This window comes from Tenrec ecaudatus, chromosome 3 (genome assembly GCF_050624435.1).
Source record: "Tenrec ecaudatus isolate mTenEca1 chromosome 3, mTenEca1.hap1, whole genome shotgun sequence".
In the NCBI taxonomy this organism is placed as follows: domain Eukaryota; kingdom Metazoa; phylum Chordata; class Mammalia; order Afrosoricida; family Tenrecidae; genus Tenrec; species Tenrec ecaudatus.
Window position 1 is genome coordinate 188,627,770 of NC_134532.1, and position 17,144 is coordinate 188,644,913.

Sequence of the window (17,144 nt, forward strand, 5' to 3'; positions counted from 1 at the left end):
ATTATCTCCATCCTTGATTCTTTACTTTCAATATTTGTCAATATCATAATTCAATAGTATCAATTATTTTCTGGTTCCCCTTATTTATTATCCAACCTTTACTTGAAAATAAGGGAATTAAAATACCATGGCTTGGATCAGAAACACTATAAAACTCAAAGTGATCACACAATTTAATACTTCAATCATATTAAGTAGAGTTGAACAATCATTACCACGATCCATTTCAAATCATTTTCTTATTTCTTACACTCACTGTTCTTAGCCCCATATTTCTGCCAACCATTCCTGACATGATCCTGGACACGTTTCAATCCTGTTACCATCTCTAGAGATTTATATATCCTGAATTTCATTTACAGAAAATTATACAAAAATATAAAAAGGAAACAAACAAAACAACAAAAAAATTTAAAAAGACAAAAACTTCACTTGAAAAAAAAGCAGAAAGTATTAAAAACTGAAACAAGTAAGAAATGGGTCAAAGGGAGATTAAATGATAAGATCTTACACTTTAACCTAATTATATCTGAAATATTAACTTTTCAATATATCAAGATTTATAGCAAGTCTACTCACCTCCCTGGACTATAGCACAGGATAATCAAATGAGGCTTAATTAGTGCGGGGACTCTGCAAATGGATTTTTCGTTTTTACTGTCAGCCAATTGGAATGGAGTATGGTGCTACCTAAAACAGCTAGAAATAGAAATACCACGTGACCCAACAATACTGTTGCTAGCAGGTACCTCAAAGAAATAAGATACAGAACGTGAGCAGACATGTGCTCTCCAATGTTCAGGTGACACAGTTTGTACTGAAAAAGTATCTGGATGCCCCACAGTAGAAGAATGGATAAAAATAAACGAAAACTCTAGTGCATACATACATATATATGAAACCATGAAACATCTCATGACATGTATGGATTTGGAAATGATTATGCTAAGTGAAGTTAGTCAATCACAAAAGTACAAATATTGAGTCCACTGCTATAAGGATTAACACCAAGAAGAATGCAGGCTTCTACTCTCAGCACAAGTAACCGAATCCTGTCTCCCAAGCAAGGAAGTAGTGAAACTGCCTAGTGTCCATGAAACATATACACCCCTTTTATTTGTGCATCTTAAAAATCACTTCGGCAACGTGGGCCACACCTCCACTGGGTCAGTCTTTCAAGATAGAGGAATTGGGAGAAGACCAATAAGATGCTAACATACAACATGGTTCTGAGATCACCCTAAGTCAACAGACAAGAGTGATACGTGAATCTTCCTGGAAATTAAAGTACGGCAGGGGTTGAGAGCATGTCTGTATCCGAGAAGGCAATTACACTTCTGTGGTGTGTAAATCAGGTCAAGCAACATGCAATTGGGAAAAATATACATACAAATAAACAAAAATGCTCAGCAATATTTATGTAGGACCCAAGGGGAAATTTTTGTAGGTACTGTATTCCTAACTGGGTTCCTAAGTGGATTGAGATTAACCTTAAAATCACCAGGAACAAATTTAAGGACCTGATACACTCACATGGACTAAAGGTTAAAATGCCTTAGTGCAAGGGTTGACAATTTTTTAAGACAAAAGAGCCAATACTCTTTAAATTTAAAAATTATTTGACATCCATAAACATATTTCCACAGACAAGTGAAATCACTCTAATCTAAATAATATATTTTAAGAGTTTTATATCTTATATCAGAGCCAAATCTATGTACTAAAAGACTTGCATATGACTAAAGTGTGGCGGTTTAACTCCTGCCCTCGGGAGAAGCAGATGACCTCTATCCCAGAGTTATGGGTGAACTCTATCCCACAGTTATGGAATTGTTACTCTTTAGACTTTGGTTAGCATCTTTTGGTTTGAGATTGCCTAATTAATAGTGTCCTTGCACTTCCATATAAGTATTATTTAAATGCTCTCTTCATTTTTATGATATGTATTAGTCTGGCACATTTTTCTGTATTTTTTTATGTTTGTTAATGAAACTTTTGCCCCACTCAAGACTCCCATTGTTAATGTAAATGGCATGCAGTCACTTAGCCCTTTAATCTATGCAAGTCAACAATTATTAAATTGTGGTTTCAAGAGGTGGACTATACATATATAATTTTTTATTCTCAATAATGTTATAAATTTTATACCATTGGCCAAATTAAAAGTACTATGAATAAAATTTCTCTAGACAAAATATTGAACGATGTAGGAATCATCAAGAGAGATTGGAAGGAATACACAGAGCCACTGTGCCAAAAAGAATGAGTCAATATTTCATCATTTAAGGAGGTAGCATAAGACCATGAACCAATGGGGCTAAGGAAGATATTCAAATAGCACTGAATACGTTAGCCAAAATCAAGGTCATGTCACTGTGGAACACACATTAAAATATTTCAGAGAGCTAAGGAAGCACTGGAAGCATTAACTTGCTTGTGCTAGGCAATTTGGCCAACTTAGTGGAAGGTAAGCATATTTGTTCCTATTCCAAAGGCTGCCATTTTGTTCTTCTTGAGGAGTGCCTTGCCAATTCTGGGCTCGTTCCCTTCCATATGAAGTTTATAGTCAGTTTTCCATTTATTTGGGAAAAAAATGATGCTGGTATTTATATCGGGATTGCATTGACTTTATAGTGCCTTTGGTAGGATTTATATCTTTACAATACTGTGTCTTCCAATCCACAACCATGAGATATACTTCCATTTGTGAAGGTCCGTTTAGTTTCTTGTAATAATGTTATGTAGTTCTCCTCATACAAATCTTTTGTTTTTGTTTGGGTTTGAAATATCCCAAGATATTACAGTTTATGCTTGACTATTGTGAAGGGTACTAGCTTCTTGATCTCCTTTTCTGTAATCTCCTCAGTGGGTTATAGCATTCAATTGACTTATGGTTGTTGATCTTATATCCTGCCCCTCTACCATATTCTTCTATCATTTCCAGCAGTCCTATTGTGGAGCCTTTTGGGTTATTCATATATAATATCATGTTACCCACAAATAATGATAAATTCACTTACTTCCCTAACTATATACCTTTGACATCATTCCTTTGCCTTATATTATTAGCTAGGACCTACAGGACAATGTTGAATAGAAGTGGCTAAAATGGAATGTTTTTATATTTTCTACATTGATTGCAACAATGGCTTTAAAAAAATATAGCCTTTATTATACTAAGGTAATGTCCCTCTAATAGTGTCTTCTGGAGTGTCTCTCTTAGTAATGGATGTTGAATGTTGCCAAATGCTTTTTCTCTATCTAATGATATTAACATATGATTCTTGTCCTTTTTCTTGTCAATGTGATGGACAATGTTGATGGCTTTTCAGATCCCTGCAGCCCTATTCTGAATTCACTTGGGTCATGATGGATTATATATATACACCTTTATATGCTATTGGCCAAGATTTTGTTAAGGATTGTTGCAAAATCTATTTACATTAGACATATTGGCCCATAGTTCTCTATTCTTGTGTGATCCTTGCTCGGCTTAGGTATCAGTGCCATAGCATCTTTACAGAATGTGAAGGATTAGAAGAATTAGAAGGATTTTTGACTCTGTACCAACTGCTGAACGTTTTGTGATAGGGTGTCAACCATAAGTCTTCCTTCACTTTATGTACATTTATCATGATCAAGCATCCTCTGATAATTGCCTTTGCTGTACCCCATAAATTTGGTATGCTGTAGTCTCAATCCCAATTTTTCTAAAAATCTTCCTAATATCCTCTTGAATTTGGGCCCAAACCCAGTCCTTTATAAGAAGTAAGTTACTTAGCCTCCATGCATTTGCTTTTGTTTTATTTGTTTCTTTTTAATTGTTGATTTCAAGTTTTATGGTGTAGTGGTCAAAGAAGGAAGTCTGTGTGACTTCTATATGTTTGAATTTACTCAAGCTTGACTTGTGTCCCAGCATGTGGTCTACTTTCAAATACGTGCCCAGTGCACTTGATGAAAATGTGCATATATTTCCATTAGGTGAAAAGTTCTTAATATATCTATCAGGTGGAGTTGCCTGATGGTAGTGTTTAGTTCTGTAGCTTCTTTGTGGAGCTTCTTTCCCATTGATCTGTCTTTCTTAGAGATTTCCTACTATGATTTGTGATCCTGTGATTTCTTTTTTCCTATTTTGAAGGATTTGGTTGATGAATTTTGTGAGTCTCTCATTGGATACATGTACATTTATTATGCACAGTGAGTCTTGGTCTATTTATCTCTTAAGCATTACATAGTTCCCATACTTAACTCTTGTTATGTCCTACACATTAAGATTGATTTTGTCAGAGATTAGACTTACAACTCCTGCTTTATTAAATTGCTATTTTCTATATATACTTTTTACCATCCTTTGATCCTCAACCTGATTTTGTCTGTGAGCTTGAGTTTGGTTTGTTTCCTAATCCAGTCTGCTAGTCTTTGTCTTTTAATAGCTGAGTTCAGATCATTGCCATTCAGAAGTAATTGCATCCATTTGTGGATTCTTGCTGTCATTTCGTACATTTGTATTAGATATATTCCTATCTGCCTCTTTACCTGTGTGGTGTGTATGAGTGAGGGATTCATTCTTGTCTTCTTTTCTCTGTTGGGTCAAAGATGTCCTGGGTTTTGCTCTCATTGTGATGATTTCTCCATGATGGTATACTATGCACTGGTTTCATGTTTATGTTCTATGGATGTCGATCTGAAGTCCAGAGTGAGTTGGAAAGTGTTTTTTTTGTTGTTGTTGTTGTGCTGTTTTGTTTTTTTAACATATTCTTTAAATTTTTGCTTATCTGAGAAAACACTTATCTCTCATTTTATTTTGATGCAGAGTTAGGTGGAAGAGGTGACTCTCGGGTTAAGTTATTCTCTTTAAATGTTTGGAAGTTGCTACTCTGTCTTCTCCTTTTCTTCATGATTTCTGCTGATAAATCTGAGCATGGTCTAATCTGGTTACCCTTAGAGGTAACTGCATTATTTTCTCTAGCTGCTCTTTTTCCTCAAAGTTGGATAATTAACTACTATAGGCCTTGGTGTGTTCTCCTTTGGGATTCTCATTGGTGTCCTCTCTGATATCCCCATATGAACTGGTGTGGGATTGCACACAAGGGGCCCCACACTGAATGTCCAAAGGTGTAATGGGGTAGGGGTGCACAGCGTAACTCTAGACATCTCCATCTCTGACTGCAGGAATAACAATGGGGACTTTTAGGAGGCTTGCCCTTTGAACACAAATATTGAATAAAAAAGAGATGTATATGCTGGTAGGTAAGCAGGACCCAGGTTAGGTAGCCCTGAAACAAAGGGAGAGTGCTTGCTGGCTTACAAAACATCCTTGTCTGTATTTACCAGAGAGATATGCATAATCCCTTTTAGACTTATGACTGTGTGTATGTATGTGTGACGGAGAGCCAATCATGACAGGTTCAGGAGAATAATTAGTGTTCAAAAATTGATGGCAAGGACAGTGTAACTTTTCTGACCATATTTGATCAAAGTGTATCTGAGAGGAATTACTGAGAGACGAATGATGGATAAGCATAATAGTGGCATAGGAGGAGAGACAGAGAAAAGAATAAAAAATGTATATATATAAATATATAAACCTATGTGTATTTGTTCATGTATATACATGCAAATGAATCAAAGAAGCAGGTGGACATTGGGCATCTACTTAAATGTTATCTCAGTACAAGAACAATTTTCTCTTAATGTGACCATGTATGAGGTCTTCCCGACAAAATTACTGAAGACAAAATGGATGCATAAGCAAATGTGGTGAAGAAAGCTGATGGTACCCAGTTATTAAAAGATATAGCATGTGAGTCCCTAAAGGCTTGGAGTTATGCAAATGGTTATCTAGCAGGGAAGCAACAAAGTCCATATGGAAGAAGTCCACCAGCCTATTCTATCACGAGGTGTCAATGGGAAGAGGTATCAGAAGTTCAAAATAAGGAACCAAATCAATGTGAAGAGGTGTGGATGTAGTGGAGACCTAACACATACCAGTAAGATATTTGGACAGTCCATCACAGAAAGGCCTCCGAGAAGGGATAATAAATCCAGGGTGCAGTATGTAACTGTCATGATATGATAAGAACATGTTAACTATCCTCTAGTTCTTTAATATTTCCTTTCCTATTATGGTTTTTATTTGTTTTACTTTATTAAGTATGTTAGATTTGTGTGCATTCACCTGTGCATTTAAGATTGTTCAGTAAATGAAAGTCAAGATAGAAAACCCTTCAGAAATAAGAACATAGTACTGAAAGATTTGAGGGGGGTGGGTGTGGGGGGCAGAGAAGGAAGGGATGGCTGATAGCATTGATGATTGTATAACTCAACTAAATGGGATTGAACAACAGAATTGTAGGTGAATGGATATATTGGATTCTGTGTGATATGACAAAAATATTATAGAAACAAAAACTATAATAGGAATGAAAAAAAAGAATAAGCTCTTTGGAGTATGGTGGGGGAGAAAAGGGACAAATGGGAGCTGGTATCAAGGAGTTTATTGTAGCAGAAAGTGTACAATACTGCTTGATGTGATTGAACCATAGAATGTTATGATATCTGTAAGAGCTTTCAATAAAATGATTGAAAATTAAATGCAAGGAAAAAGAGTAAATAAAATCAGGAAAGATTTTTGTTAGGGTTGTATCCTCTAAGCATATTTGTTCAATGTGAACGCTGGCATGTCATATAATATGGATTATGTGGAGAAGATATGGCATCAGGATTGGAGGAAAGCTTATCAACCATCTCCAGGATGCATGTGACACAACCTATCATCCTGAAAGTGAGGAGGACTTGAAACACTGCTGCTGCTGCTGAAGGATTATAACTGATGGTGAGGAAGACCAAATTCTCACAATTTTGAAATTGTCAAAAGAAGGAAGACCATAAAAGACTCGATACATTTGAATTGTGATGCTGGAGAAGATTATCAAAACTATCATGAACTGATTAAAGGATAAACTAATCTGTGTATTGGAGGGAGTAAAGCCATATTGCTCCTTAGAGGCAAGGATGACAAGACATTGTCTTTCTTCCATACTTCGGACATATTGTCAGGGGAGACCAGTCCCTGGGGAATGGCATCATGCTTGGTAAAGTGGAAGGGTGGAAATAAAGCAGAAGGCCTTTGAGGAGACAGATTGGCACAGTGGCTGCATAAAAGGGCTCAGTCATAGGAATAATTGTCAGACTGATGGAGGACTTTAAGTGATTTGTTCTGTTGTAGATCAAGGGGTAGCCATGAACACAAATAAGGTTTCCTGGAAGCATTAATAGGAGAAGAGAAAAAACATTGAAAATCTATTTGTATATGTTTCATCTTTTCATGACAAAAAGTTATTTCAAAATAGTCACACAATATATAACTTTAACCTATCAGTGGTCAAGTCCATTGATGGATCTTAACAAGCAAGTGTTTGCAGCCAAACATATTGCTTGTTGTTGGGAAGTTCTGCTAGGAATCTGTGCACATAATTAATGCTTGTTATAAAATGATACTATAAATAGGGGACATATATAAATTTTAATTTAGATTGTTTTTGAATTGTGTGAGGAGTTAATGTTAATATAAGCTCAATAAGTATTTTATATTTTAATTCACTTAAATACCTTCCATCTTTATTCACTATAAATCAGATACAAAACAAATTGTATTACTGCATTATATAGACGATTCACTATCTATATTGTACAACAAATGTATTATTGAACTGTTTTCTTAAGTTAATGAGTGAAGGATAAATAATATACTTAAAGCATATGTATTTACTTATTCCTTTTTGTTTTAATTTTCTATGAGGATACTTGGAGGCCCTGGGGTTTATGTCTTTTGTTGTTATTGTTTAGTAACTTTAATGGCTACCATCCACAATTTTCATTATTTTTTTCCTTTTCTTTCTTTTTTCTCTGTGTGATGGGTATTTGGTTTGTGTATGTTGTGAACAGGTTTGTATTTTTATAAAGAAGACATAAAACTCAAAAAATATCATATTTGTTTCTCTTGGATTGTTATCCTTAGGGTAAAAATATGAAAATAAATCAACTGTCTGATACCACTGTGATCTGAGTACATGTTTAACCTTCTTCTATACATGAAAAGATGGTGCCTGGTATAAAGAGTGAGATGCATGGCTACAGATTGAAAGTCGTGGGGTTTGAATTCCCCTAAAGTTTCACTAGAAGGATGAAGCTGTCTGTCTGCTGACAAAAGGAAATACTATGCAGCAAAGTTCTCCTTCAAAATGTGTGTCTCCACGACGCCAACTGGATGGAAGCTGATAGGTGATTTTAAATTAAACTTTAGCTTTTGTTTGGAATTAATATTTCTCTCCATGAAGCAATTTTGTTCTTTCTTGCTTTTTGTTTTATTTATATATCATAGAATGGGGATTCTTTTATGACCATTTCAATGAAAGGAAAAATAATTACAATATGAGGCAAAACGAATTAATCATAAATGCCTTTCTATAAAAAATTAAATCCACAGAAAATCCTGCAAAACTTGTAACATAAAAAATTATATAAGCTGGGCTCTGTGGCACAATGGATAGCACACTGGACTCCTAACACTTCCCAACAAGTGATTCCAAAAATTATATATATATATATATACATATATATATATTTATTTATTTATTTATCTTGGGAACCAAATCAAGATGAATTGAATGGGAATATCCAAGATTAGTGCTGCAACAAAATCATGACTTAATTAAAATTAAAATCTCATGGTGTCCTTTAAGCGACACCATAAAGAAATATCAAAAGAGAAGAGTTAGAAAGTAATTAAAAATCACAGTGAATAATAACTCACACATGCCTTAAGGAAAATAAGCTTTCAAATTAATTTAAAGAGAAATAAATCAGGGGAATTGCTTACCTATGGATAAAATATACTTTTGCTATCTGGTGTGTATTATGGTAATTAAAACATATACCTGGCTGTTTATTTTTAGTTCATGTCTAATTATTTGATTTATGAATCTAGAAATTTATTACTACCAAATTAACCTTGATTATTCTCACATTTTACACAAAGGAATATATTTGAGGCAAAAGGATGGGAAAACACATGAGATTTTATTTGAGTTTTTTTGTCTGAGTCTGGTCCAGCCAAGACAGGTCATATGCCTGGATGTTCATGTCCTTCAAATGTTTTAACAATAGTATATAAGTAGGCATGTTACTCAATATTCAACTTTGGGAAAATCAGCTGTTCATTTGACCAGATACATTGAACATGGAAAATTTCACCAGATACATTGAACATGGTTCATTTTTATTGTGCTTTGTTTTCCTTATTAATTCAAAATGAATAGGGCTATTTATAGTCTAAGTTTAATGAAATTATTAATAAGAGAAGTAAATAAACTTCATAATTTGTTTCTCTAGCTGATAAATGTCCTATTCAATGTTATTTCTTAATTTTGAGATCAGTTCTCTATTACGTACAGCAAGTAATTTGAACTCAAATCAATTTCTTTCTTTCACCTATGTACATGTCTACATGTATGTGCCACAGAATATAGAAACCATTACACACACAATATATAAACCTGCCTAGACATGTTTTATATCTTATATTTATTGCAAGTCTAAAAATTGGCATTGCTGTTTGTGTTTCTCTTTAGTCAATATGTAAGCATATATATATTTATATGTATTTGGCTACTTATTTTCTTGTAATTCCATCATCATAATAATAATTAGTTATTATTATTTGTATTATTATTTTGGCTTAAAAGTTCCCAGAGGTAATCCCTAGATTTATTCAATCTCTCCTTTTGTTCTCTAAATATTGTCATTCCCAATTTTCACTGTAGACTGGTGTTTCACATACTTATAATGTTCACCTATGTCCTGTCAAAGAAATCCAATTCTATCTTGTCTCAAGGCTCAGCTTAAATTTATTTTCAGTGAGTGCTACCACCTACTCACAGACCTGATCACTTAGATGTGTTCTTACTTTGTGTCATATTTCTCAAGGAGTTAAGTTTAAGTTCCTTGAAATTAGTCAATTAGTATGGTCCCTTGATTTCAGTGACCTAAAATTACCTATGTAAAAGTTTCAAGAAATAGAGAAAGAATACATTGGAAATACATTGAGAGGCATGATATAGTGGGGTAGGGTGAGTTTTAATTGAATTTTCTGTCAAAGTTTGTTCCAAGATTGTTAGAGGTCAGTGGTGTCCAAACTAAGTGTGAGATGCTTTTAGGAAGATAGAGAACGTATGGGCTAGAACCATTCCATTTATTGTTCCATCAGGACTGCACACAGTTGTGGAAAGATAATTCTCCAGAAAAAAAATTTAGATGGTACTAGGAAATAAATATATAGTGTCTGTTAAAGTAAACAAGAATAATAGCTACAATAGCAAATGCTGAATCCATTTCCTTCTTGTTTTATATAATGAGTAAATTACTAGTGTCATCTGAATGAGGTATTTTTTCAGCAATGTTACTGATTTATTCTTGACTTACTCATTTTATTTTATTTCTTAAGTTTTCATTGTAAATTCGGTGGGGTTTTACATTTCTGGCAATCATTTTTTATTCAACAATTTAAACCACTTATTAAACCACCCGACAATTTGCCTTGGCCTCTCCTTTTTTAGAGACCTCTGACTAATTTCTTCTTAAATATTGTCTCCCTACTCTGAGTCCCTTTTCTGTCTATATCATTTTGATGGTTAGTTTCTCCAAAATTTAAAGAATGAAGCTGGGCTCTTGATTCGAATTCAATTATATTCATAGATTTCTTTGGGTAGTATTGACATTTTCGTAACATTAAGGCTTGTTATTCTTGAATATGGGACATTCTTCCACTTATGGAGGTTTCTATTGGGTGAATAAAGTAATATTTTGTAGCTTCCCTTGTACAACTTTTCTTGCAAATGTCTCTGGTGAAGTGTATTCCTCAGTATTTCATATTTTGTGTAGCTATTGTTAAAAGCATTTAAAATTGTTTTATTATCAGAACTCTCTAATTGTCTACAGAAAGACTTTGATTTTTTATGTCCATTTATTTATTTATTAATCATTTTATTGGGGGCTCAGACAACTCTTATCACCATCCATACATCCATCAATTGTGTAAACCACATTTGTACATTCGTTACCCTCAACATTCTCGAAACATTTTCTCTCCACTTAAGCCCCAAGCATCAGCTCCTCATTTTTTCTCCTGCCTCCCTCTTCTCTCCTCCCTCATGAACCCTTGATAATTTGTAAAGTATTATTTTGTCATATCTTACACTGTCCAACGTTTCCCTTCACCCATATTTCTGTTATGTTTATTTTTTTAATCTAAAAAATTGTCAAATTGCTTTAAATTGTTTCTAGTAAATCTCTTGTCCCCTCAAAGACCCAGCAATTTCCTAACCCTAATGGTTTGATCACAATGTCATGGAAACAGCAGTTAATAGGCTCTGTGTGTGTGTGTGTGCATATGTGTATGTGGGGGAGGGGAGAGAAGAAAACAGACACCATAAAGTGAACAATACCTAGATTCAAAGGAATTTTCTGAATAACACAAGACTCTGAAACTAGTAGAAAAGTAATTAAGAAATATTATGTTCAGGTTCTTTCAATGAATGGAAAAAATGTGAATGAACAATGAAAACAATAGAAAAACTAAACATTTTACAAGACCAGACAGAAATTCAGAAGAAAAATACTAGGATAAGAATATAGCACAACACTATAAAAGAACAGAGTGATAGCACTGAGGAGATGCAATTTAATTTAGTGAGCTTGAACACAAATCTCTCACCTCCAATCCATGGGGAAAAAAATCAGTAAAAAGAGCAAAGGAATTTGAAAACATCACAGGAATTATTTAGGACACTATTAAGAAGTACAAAATATGACTCTGAAGTAGTTGGAGAATTTTGTCTCAAGGTGCTCTGTTTAGCAATGGTTACATGTTGGACTTTGATCCTCAAGACAAGCAGGTCAAAATCACCAGCCAGTCCTCAGGAGAAAGAGAGGGTTTCCTATTCCCATTAACAGTTACTGTTTAGGAAATTTACAGGAGCATTTCTAACCTGTCTTATAGAGTCACTATGAGTAATAATCAACTCAATGTCAGTGAGTTTAGTTTTGACTGAGCTATTCCTGGTCAAAGATTGAGTCAAACCTGTCAATCAAGCCACAGTCTGATATCAAATACTTAATAGCATAAGCCTTTTGGTGTAAAAGTATGAAACAGTAGTACCTACTCTCTCTGCCTCTTTGTCTTTCTGTTTTACAGGCCAATATTTCTCAAGAACATAGATGCAAAAGTTCTCAAGAAAATAATTGCCAATAGAATCCAACCATATATCAAAAGATAATACATGATGATAAAGTGCCATTGAAATCAGGCACACAAGGACAGTTTAACATTAGAAAATTAATGCAATTCAGCACATAAACAAATAAAAAACATGTGATTAGTGATGCAGAATGGGCTTAAATATCACTCATCCTGATAAATAACGTCAGCAAAATATAGTAGAAGAGATGTATCTCCAAACTATAAAGGACAAACATTCCAAATTTAAGCCAATTTCTCCCTCAGCATAAATTGAAAGCATTTTCCTGTGAAAGAGTACCACAGGAGAATGGCATTTATGATCACTCTTTTTCCACATTGTGCTGGAGGTCTGAGCTAGAGTTATTAGACATTGAAAAGAAACCAAATGAATCCAGTTTGGTAAAGAATAAATGAATCTCTCACTATTCATAAATAAAGTAATTCATTAATAGGAATCTACTTAGACCCTTGACAAGATACAAAATTAACATATAAAAATCAATCAGATTCCTGCATACTAATGAGGAATGTTCTGAAATACAATTCAAGAAAACAGTGTACCAGCCCCAATAAAATGATTTAATTAAAAAAAGAAAACAATACCATTTACAGTAGCCACACACAAAAAAATGAAATACAAAGAGTAAACCCAATAATTGAAACAAAGGTTTGTGCAAAGAAAAATACAGAACTACAGAACTTCTAGAAGTGAAACCAAATCTACAAAAATGAAGAATATTCCTTGATCATGGATAGGAAGGCGTAACATTGTGAAAATGTCAACACCAGGAAAAGCAATCTATAAATGCAATGCAGTGCTCATCTAGACCCCAAATTCATTCTTTAAAGAAATGGAACACTAATACAAATATCATATGGAGAAGGAAGAGCTTCGATGTAAGCAAAGAGATCCCTATGAAGAAGAAAAAAAGTAGAGGACTCCCCATTTCAAAACCTATCACATAGCCACAGTCATTAGAAGAGCATGTATTGGTACAATGCTAAACAGACCAAGGGAGCAGAGTGTGAAGAAATCAATCCATCCACTTACAGGTAATTGATCTGTGAGAAAGCCCAAAAAAAACATTAAATGGAAAAGAGATAGTCTCTTTATTCAATAGTGATGGCAAAATTAGTGTTCAATATACAGAACAATGACACAGGACCCATATACCTCTACCCAGAATGAATAAAGTATACACAATATACTGATGTACAAAGATAAACTCAAGGATGAATCCCAGAACTACAAATATCATCAATGAGAAAATAGGGATAAATTTTAGGACTGTATTACATGAAGTAGACACATTATCACACATAATGAAGGACATATACACAGTAGATGATAAAATACATGACAGGAAAATCTACTAAATTTAGGATACTATGTGAATAAAAAATCTTCATACTGAGAGTGAAAAGAGAAGCCATGGAGTGGAGCACGGTGGGGCCATATCTATTCTATTTGGTTTAGTGACCCTCTGTATGGTTTCCAGCTTATTTTTGTGGTTCCTGAATCACTAATATTTTGCTCACATTCTCTCGTGTTGTTGCTAGGTTTCATCAAGTGCACTGTAACCCAGAGGGATTATATGCACTACAGAAAGAAACATGGCCCGTTCTTCACCATCCTCACAATTGTTCCTATGTCTGAGCCCATTGATGCATTTTGCCACAGAATTTTTCAATATTATAACTCAAGTGTTTAATTTTCTTGAGTTCATTCAGCTTAAGATATGCTGAGTGTATTCTTCCTTTTTGTTTTCTAAATTTAGATATTTGGACATTTCAGTGTATTGGATTGAGTTTCTTGAGCTGCCTTTGAAGTGTCCTTTGCATCTCATTCATGTAATCATTTCTTCCATCAGCTTTAGCTTCTGTACAATGAAGAATAAGTTTCAGAGTTGATTCTGATGTCGAGTTTGATCTCTTCTTTCTTTCCTGACTTATTAATGGCTTTTTTAAATGAATGATGTACTCAATGTCTTCTTACAGTTCATCTGTCAATAGTATTCAACCACCAAAACTATTCTTGAGATGTTCTCTAAATTGAGATGAGATCAACTCAAGATAGTAATTTGGCTCTTGTTTAATTTTATTTAGCATAAACCAGAACTTACAGATGAGCAATTAATGATCTGCTCAGCAATTGGCCCACTGGTCTGACTTGAGCTGCTGACACTGCACTTCTCTGTCATGTTTTCCCACAGAAGCAGTCAATTCTATTTCTTTGTACTTTATCTGAAAAAGTCCATGTGTATAGTCACTGTTTGTATTATTGAAAAAAGTTATTTGCTATGAGCATATCATTGGTCTTGCAAAATTCTATCATATGATTTCCAGCTTCATTTCTGTCACCAAAACTATATTTTTCTTATACTCTTCCTTCCTCTTTGTTTCCAAAGTTTGCATTCCAATTGCTAATAATTATCAATGCCATCCATTAGCTTCATCATGTTTTTCTGACCACCTAGTTACAGTATGTATATGTGTTCATCATACAACTTAATACATATTCATTCTCTAGTTAGTGACACGTTCCTTCCCATCTCTGGCAGCCTTCAAATAATGTCATTTGAATGTGTGTGTTTTCAATTTCCATAACTTTTTCTTCACTTTTTACTTTAGTAGTGACACAAAATAGATTAATTTTACTTTGTACAATGTCATCCAGCTTTATCTAGGTTGTGAAATATTCCATAGATTCATCTTTATTTTTTAATGTTATGTAGTATCTCATTGTATGTATGAACTAATATTTGTGTTCTTTCAAAATTATCTGACCGATCAATTCTTCTTATTTTATTTTTCTCTATTCTTCCAAACATCCTAATATTGGAGTTATCTAGACCTTTATGTTTGCTATATGTGTTAGTCTGGGTTCAGAAAAATCCATAGAAACTCATATGTGGATAACAAAGAGTTTATATAAAGGTTAATTGTACATTAAGGAAGCATCCTAACCAAGTCCAGTCCAAGCCCATAAGTTTGATATTAGCCCATATGTCCAGTACCAATCTATAAAGTCCTCTTCAGACTTTCAAAACACAAGAAATGATGCCAAATATAGCATAATCACAGGACAGGGGTAGAAAGCTTTGGATCAGTGGCTTTGTAAGCATCTTAGCACTGGCAGGGGTCTCCATGTGGCTTCTCTGGCTTCAGAGGTCTAGTTGCACCAGGGTAGGTCCATCTGGCTTCTCTAGCTCAGGGAACCAGCATAGTTCCATGTGTCTTGTTAGCTGAAATGTCTCCCAAGGAGTGAAGTAGTGAGAGAGTCTCTCCTGCCCCCAAGAAGGAAATACCAGAGCTTTCCCAGAATGCGCTGGGGATGGCCATGGCCATCGAGCTTTCATTGGCTGTGACCCAATTGACAGACTAGACTACACCCCTTCACTCTTAATCCTCTCATGTCTCAAATTGACACCAGATTATGTAACTACTGCACTATACATCCTTCTCTACATAATCTCCCTTTTTAAAGCTAATAAATAGTTACACTTGCTTCAATCACTATCTCTATGCCCAGGAATCAAAATCACAGGACCCTACCTCAGATCTCTCTTAGGAATTCTAATTCATATATCTAAATCCTTATCAAAATGTGTAGTAGGTATCTCAACCCCAATTGTACAAACCAGAGACCCTGACCTTCTTTACCTTACACCAACCGGTTTTACAGCAGCCGTTTATGTCTTAATTGATGAAAAAAATCTATTCAATTATATATACAGATGTCACCAGTACCCCCAAATTAAATAACTTTTGACTATCCTTTCAATTGTACATATTAGAACCAATTTCACAGAATACCATTTCTCAAATCATGCCCCATTGTTCTTGTTCTCCATTGAAGTTCATTCTTAATAGCCAAAGAAATCCTGGGAATCAAATGCATGACTTCCTTTTTCCAAAGACTAAATCCAGAATGGCAAACAAAACATCAAATGATTTGTTCTTTGTCCAATAAACTTCTTCCTCACTAGATTATCTATTACACATTGACTTTACACTATTATACATTGACTTATTCACTGGTGTCAAGTCAATATTAACTCATAGTGATATATCATAGGGCTTCCAAGACACTAAAATTTTACAAATTTTTAAAACCTCATTATTAGGTTTGAACTGATGACCCTGTAGTTAGCAGCCCAATACTTATCTAATGACACCTTAACAACAACAAACCCCAAAGAACAACTCTTATCTGTTAGTTTGTCATATTGCAGTGGCTCATGTGTTGCTGTGATACAGGAAGTTATTACAAATTTCACTATTTCAAATTTCAATATTACATATCTGAAATTCCAACAAGGTCACTCAAAGAGAACTGGTTTTAGCAGAACTTCCAGACTAAGAACAGCCAATGAAGATGGAATGAGCTATCCCCTTCAGAGAGTGTTAATGCTGAAATCTTTATGCACAGTGTGGAAATATTGTCAGAAGACCTAACGAATGGAAGTAGAACATCATGAGAAGTTCTGGCTGAGGAAGGACATCTCAGGTCAGAGGACACTTGACATGTTACTGAGCAGGGACAGCCTTATCAGGATGGACTTGACCATGGTGAGGTGAGTGAGGGAAAACCTGTGGAAGTGGAACCTTCGGGATTTTCATTTGCTGCTCATGTACATCTCAAGATAAAAAGCAATAGTTGCCAAAACACATAAACAATAGAAATTAGGAATGTGCGGAGAATGCATCTATGTAAACTAGAAGTTGTTGAAGTAAAATAGAATGCATAAAGGTCAATCTCCTAGGTATTAAGGAGATTAAATGGACTGATATTGGCCATTTTGGATCAGCAAGTCACATAACTTACTATCCTGAGAATAACCCA